We start from the raw sequence: 7322 nt of genomic DNA on the forward strand, positions 1-7322 counted from the left end.
ATAATAATATTGAATAATGGGCTTCAGTGTGAGCCCAGTGAGCTGGAAAAATTTGGAAAAAAAAGACGCTTGGTGTTCTGTGTAGATCTTAATCTTAACATGCGAGTAAACAACACCTCCACCAATGAGATCAAAAATATTGAAAGACCTAAAAGAAAAAGAGCTTTTTTTTGTGAGATTCATTGCAGAAAATGTGTGCACTCACAAGAGCAGCCAAGTAGACCAGAATCCAGTGCAGCTCTCCAGAACAGCTTGAGAAGGGCTCATTTCCTTGACTGTCTTGTGCTGTTGCTGTCACCCCCTCCACCTGCATGCAACATATGGTGGGACAAATGAGGCAGACGTTTACACATTCTGGGAAAGTATTTTAAAGTAATAAGCATTAAGGGATATTGTTCGTGTGCTTTTCCCTTGCGTTGGTTTGTCTCTCAATACTTTACGACTTCTTTAGCCTGTTTGTGGCGCTTAGCCTGTTTAAGATTTACGTCTCAGTAGGAGCTAAGTCCATTGGTTCCGAATGAAAGCATAAATCTTTAAAAGCATGTTGCATACTTTCATTTTAAGAAAGGCTAAATAATTAGCAAACCCTACTCAGACAAGAGAAAATAGTGCATTTGTTGGGGACTATTTTCAGTGGTGGATTAATACACATTTGGTGCTCTAGTGAGTATTTACAACACACGGACAGTGAATTTGGCATTGACTCTAATAAACTACTGTTTCCATGTTCATGGTAATGAAGGAACGTGACATCTAGTGTAACACTGTGGCTCATTCATGCGTTTTTAGGTATTATTTCAGTGGAAGTCTACAGGCACAGAGGAATACGTTATATCGGACTTTGGCCACACAGGTAAGTAGGATCAGTTCACTTGTGGTTTTGGTCTTTTCGGGGGATTTGTTCAGACTTACTGATGCATATTAACACTGATCAACAGCTAGGTCAAAGACACTCCACACACTTCACGGCAAAGCTTCTGTGAGAGCATCTGCCCCGACAGTACTTTGTATTAGAGCCAGCCTTCCTTACTCAAACATTTAAAATTACAGGAGGAGAGTCTGCAGAGTGTGATACCTCTCAGTCTCCTTGGCAACAGGACCAAGGACTCCTCCTCCTCCGTACAAACAAACAAATATGCACACACACACACAGTTCAACCCTCTCACAATCTGAGGTGTGAGAATATGTGAGAAGTATTTACTTCCCACCTGACAAGAAAACAAGTGAGCAGACAGTTAAAAAGCATTTGCTGCTTTTGTTGTGTGAACCGTGCTACAATGGCCACCACACACTACTGTTTCACCAAATTAGTACGATTTGCAGTTTTTAGACTTTTGTTACACCGCAAATGATCCCAGCACATACTCTCGGCCGCGCCGTTGAGAGTCGGCACACTGCAAATTATTCATGCTTAGATGTCCGTGCACTTGCTGGACAGCCGTTGTTTATGTAGTGTGGAATTTTGCTTGTGCGTGTGCATGTTTATGTGTGCTTAATGCAGTGCCACAAATGATTAGAAACAGGGTTGCAGAAGAGCAATACAAATCTATAAATCAGTCAAAATTCTATAACAAAACGCTATTACAGAGAAGAGAGTCCTGATGGAAAAGTAAAAATAGCTGCAGAGCTAATAGAGTGATTCCAAGTAAAGGTGTCCAAGTGGTAGCAAAGAAATATGTGTGCTTTAGTATGTTAAGGATTGACTGACTTCATGCCACACTTCTTGCATATAAAATAGTCCTTTGACAACATAATTCAAAAGATATAATAAAAGGCTTTTGATTGCTTCTGTCTTTCTTCTCCTCTTCATGGCTGTCACACTCTTTTCCTGCAATGTCCTTGTTTGGATCACTATAACAACCTGTGCCTTTTCAGTCGCAGTCTTACACCTTACAACAGCACCCGCTGTCACTGAGAAAAAGAGAAAACTGAGAGATGTGGCGGCCGTCGAAGGCTAGGCTAATCTGATTACAATGTGATGGCATCAGGAGAGAACGGCGTCTTTCCAGGGACGTCTTTGACAGGAACATAGACTTTGTCTCGAACCCAGTAGAGTCGCGTTTTCAGGCATGTAGCGGGTAGGCAGTGTGTGTAGCCCCGCAGATCAGGAAGTTTCGCAGATGGCGAGCATCTTCTAATTACAGCTTGCATCAGATGAGTCAGTCAGTCCTCCTACATCGTCTGTCTGCCTGGTTGTTTTTGTTAATCAGTCAGTCTCAGTGCACATCTATCTATCTATCTATCTATCTATCTATCTATCTATCTATCTATCTACACCACTACATGTAGACTCAGAATGACTGATCAACTGTTTCCACTCTGAGAGAAGAAAAAGTTAAATGTCTCATTCCTCCACACAGATCTGATGTAACCTCCTCACATGAATACATGAAAAACACAGAAATGTCCTATTTACTTTTGTTTTTTTCACCATCTGACGTCTGACTAGTGCTCTTTTCATTACGTCATCTTGTTGGGCCCTCTTCTTCTGCAGCGGCATAATGGTTGTCTGCCTTGATTAACTGGTACCACCCGCTGCTCACCCAGATGAACCAACTCCTAATGATTGCATGAGAGCAATGGATGGAAACAAGCATTCATTTGCATTTTCTTTTGCCAATTTTATTTGAAATTCTGTTGCAGTGCATTAGGATGGAAACCCAGCTAATCAGATGATTTCTTCTTCCAGAGGAGCACTACCTTTGAGAAACTCCATCTGTATGTCTGCTTATCTTTTTTTTTAGAGACACAGGCAGGCACTGGCAGTGGCATGGCTCTATGGATAATTTCGGCCTGTTAGTCCAGATTGAAATGTCAGTAACAACAACCTTTGGATATATTGCTGGAAATTTGAAGGCTTGGCACTACAATTACAGGTATGGTGCCCAGAGGATGAATTCTACTTTGGCGACTCCCTAACTTTCCCTTTAGTGCCAGCGTGAGGTTCAGATCTGTGGTTTCAGGTAAAATGTCTCAACAACTGTTAGGTGGACGGCCATGAAAATGTTCCCTTCATGATGAATTGTAATAACGTTGATGGTCCCTTGGCTTTTTAACGGTGCTTGAAATGGGCGGTTACTCCCCAGTACAGTTCACTCTTTGGTTCACTCCTTTGCCAGGACTTCGGGTCTCTATTCTGCCCGTTCCATCGCAGGGTGATTCATAATGGCCCAAAATAAACTGCTTTATGAGGGGGCACTATGCAAAGCTCAGCTATTCTAACCATCCTCACCTGCCTGCTTTTCTCTGCAGGTGCTTGAGGTGCTTCATTTGTGTAATACACTAAAAGTAGAGAGAAGAAAAAGATTTTACCAGGAATTCAAGGAACTCAGGGCATCTCGGCCTGATGGCTTCATTGCACCACACACTGAAACTCGTGTCAGTTATTTTTTCACTCTAATAATTGAACTTGAACTTGTCCCCTTGGTAGAATACATTTAAAGTTGTGAACATCAGCAATATCACCAGTATCTTTTATTCACTGAAAAAAATCAGACTATAATAGCCACCTTAATGATTTGCAAATTTCAGACAAGCTTTGTGTTTAATGCCAATTAGCATGCTAGCATGCAAAACTCACCCAGAGCTGCTAGCATGGCTATAGACTCTTAGCCTTGTTTGTCTTTCCATTTACAGCAATGCTATTCAATTGGCTTCACTGGCATGATGCATAATTTAGTTTTGCTATGTATTGCTCAACCTCTGATGACAGTAAGGACGATAAAACATAAATAAACTCAAAAGAAATGTAATAACAATAATAACAGCTGTGGGCTATGCAGGACATGAAATAGATGAAGGCAGCCTGGTGTCTTGCTGCCCACTGCTCTCCAGAGTTCATTCTGTTCAGTTCAACTGTGTGTCAGTCAGATGTGAAATGGACACGGTGAGCTGTGAAAACACGCCTCCGTGGACGCACATCACACAGGAGAACCACAGCAGCCTGTCAGGAACACGGCTCCTCTCCCCTCTCGCTCTTTTCTTTCCTTCTCTCTCCTTTTTTCCTTTTTTTCCTCCTATGGCTGAAATTCAGATTGAGCAAATATTTTCTCATTCCTTAGATTCCGATGTGTGAGTAACTGAGTGAGCAACGAGTACAATAGTGGGTAGTGTTAGTTTTGTTGTTCAGTGATGATTTCTCTCTGTATGTGTGTGTCTGTGTGTGTGTGAGCCAGAGGATAATGCTTATTCCAGTCTCCTCCACAGACCATTTAAAGATGCAAACAGTAATCAGTCATTTTTCAGCGTGCTATTGAAAACTGGGTGTTTTAACGAGAACGCAAAGCTGATCCAATCTGCGCGCCATTGTTGAGCTGAATTATTCCTTCAGCTACTTGACATTTGATTGCATTCACTGTGTGTATAATCAGTTTTCTTGTGTACAAATCATGCAAACATGCACAGGCCCAGGCGCCCAAAAGGGGCCCCTATAGACCTCGGTGTACTTCAAATTAGATTTTTGTCAGGTGGCATTTGTTTACTGGCCCGATGAGTGGAGGTGTGAAATTTACTTCATCATTCACAAAAAAAACACAGATCAGTCACTTTTCATGCGTGTCATCAAGTGCAACGCCATGAATGCCTTCATGTAGAGACGGATTTGGATTTTAAAGATGGACGGTATTCTGCACTGTAATGGTACAAAAGCCTGTTGTTAGAACGTGTTTCCATACAAGATGCAGCGACCCTGGTTTGGTCTCTCTCTGGTTCGGTCAGGTTTGCACGAGTACCACTACTTTCTCTGCCTGCTTGCTAACAAACACGCAACAGCAGCATGTGGCGTTCAGGTGTTACAACTCACTCAGGCTGGTGTGGAGCGTGCTGTAGGTAGTAGTTTAGTGGTTATGAGAACAGATAGATTTAATGATCAGGATCGCAATAATTTGTAATTGTGTGTTTTGTTTTTTTTGGCCTGTAAATACAAGCATACAGATATTTCTTGTTTTTTTTTTTTTTCAACAAAGCAGAACTAACATTTTTTTTACTTTAGTTGGACTAGAAAAGTCCCTCTATTGTACATGTACCCCTGGTTGGGAATCACTAAATCACTGAACACCTTTGTGGGTAGACGATCGTCAAAGATGATGGTGGTGGCCTGTGGCATTTCATACTCTGTCCATGGTCGGAAAAAAAGAAAAAAGCTCTTAATGGCCCTTGTAAGCACAGATATTATGTATGTGTTATCTCTCTGCTCTTGTCATGGAAGTTGAACCGCTGAAGGAATCACCCTACACTCTTCTTGTCACCTCTGATTTGATGTCCCCCACCATATACTTTCACAACACAAAAAAGAAAACGTTGACGAGTTCAGGGTTTCTCAGCCTTTTTGTCTCTGGGGACCAGCAAGCCAATGATGACCAGTCTTGTGCTTCTGTACTGAATCTTTTTTCATGAGTTGAGACAAGTCTAGTCTAGTTACTGGTGGATTCTTACGAAGAGTGTCAAGATGATATATGGGGAGAGTTCATTGCAGCCAACGCTGCACTAACACCAGGTCAGAGCATTACTGGACTACGTGAGACGCAGATGTGACAAACTGTAGATGGTGATCTGCCTGCAGGAAGTAGGTGTTGTTGACAGGATCGCCGGCTGTCACGGCCTGTCAGGTGATGATGTTGACCCTCAAGTGCAATAAGACCAGACAGCCGTCATTAAAAAGACTGACACACAGCAGATGTTGTCATAGGTGCTTACAGCTGATAAGGCGTCTACAGCTGTACCGCTGAAAGCTCTCTGCTGTACTTCAAGAACATACACTTGCTGTAAAATGACGGCGAGCATGACAATTTAAGTCACTTCCTGTCACATAGGTCAATTTTGACATAACCCCCTCAGTTACTGTAAACATAGAGGGAAATAGTACGTACCTGTGCCTCACCTTGTTGCTATAGATTTCTGTGTGTATTTTGTAATTGATCTATTTTTAGCCATTCTAGCAGAGCGGCTCGAGGGAGAGCAATGTTTGTTCTGTAGGTCAGCATGTCTGTCGACTGGTCCTGTAATATCTCAACAGCTGTAAGATGGATTGCCATGAAATGTGGTACATGCATTCAAGGTCCCCAAAGAATGACTCCGACAGACTTTGGTACCCCCGCCCCAACTATTGAATAGACTTTTCCTCTAGTGCCACCAGATGGGCTGTACTAACTTTGATTAACGTTTTATCTAGTGCCATCATCAGGGCTAATTTTTTATTTGTCCAATACTTTGGTAAATGGGAAAACATCTGCAAAACCACTGACATTCCCATCAGCCTCCAAAGCTGGACTTTGTGTTTAGTGCTAATTAGCAAATGTTAGCATGCTAGCACTCTTTAGACAGTAAACATGGTTAACTTTATACCTGCTTGCAACTGCCAACATGCTCATCGCTCCTTCAAGATTCGCCCTACAGAGCTGCTAGCATGGCTGCAGACTCTTCAGCCACTAGACTAATGTTACCTCATCATGATGTAATGAGAGACTGATGCATAACAAAAAGAAAAAAAGGCTGAAGTTTAAGCTGAATGAAGTCATCCCCCGACTAAGCGGTGATATCCTCTTAATGCAGTCATGATTTTCAAAACAGCCACCAAGAACCAACTTTGTAGCTATGAGCTGTTGAGTGCTATATCGTCAAAACTGGAGTGTCCTGTGATGGACTTAATGAGAGACTTGTAATTAGCCAAGCAAAAATATAAGAAGCTGTCATGATCTGAAATGATTGATTAGAGCGAAAAACACAAAGTAAAAGAGGGCTGAGGTGGACAGCGACCCAGAGTCAATGCTTTCACCTCCCTCAGGTGTGTCTAAACTATCTCCTTACCTCGGGGTCTTGTTGATAAAATCAATGTTTACTTTATTTAGCAGGTTAAATAAGGGCTGCAAGGTCAGACAGACTGTCCTTCAACAGGGAGACACAGGATCTGCTGAACCTCTGCCTGCCCCTCAGGTGTTGCTCATGAGCTGATGTCTGACCTTTGACCTCCCTTGACAGGGGCATAAGAAAAGAGAATTCCCCCATGTTACTCGCCAAAGCGCGGTGTTATTGTTGCATTACACAGACAAACTAACATGCTGACTCAATCTGGCAGGCACAGCTGCGGCCTGTTGCAGCCTGTTTGTCATATAAATATCTCACGCTTTCAAGATGTGATCCAGTTACTTATTTGAGGTACAAATACCACATTTTTGGACAAGATGGGCAAACATGAACAAATCCAGCCCGTTTGTACACGCGGGCTGGCTGCTATTTTCGGAAAAATGCAGAGTTATTGCAAGCACAATTACACAGTTACAGTGTGTGTGTGTGTGTGTGTGTGTGTGTGTGTGTGTGTGTGTGT

Source organism: Chelmon rostratus, chromosome 19, assembly GCF_017976325.1.
Source record: "Chelmon rostratus isolate fCheRos1 chromosome 19, fCheRos1.pri, whole genome shotgun sequence".
Classification (NCBI taxonomy): Eukaryota; Metazoa; Chordata; class Actinopteri; order Chaetodontiformes; family Chaetodontidae; genus Chelmon; species Chelmon rostratus.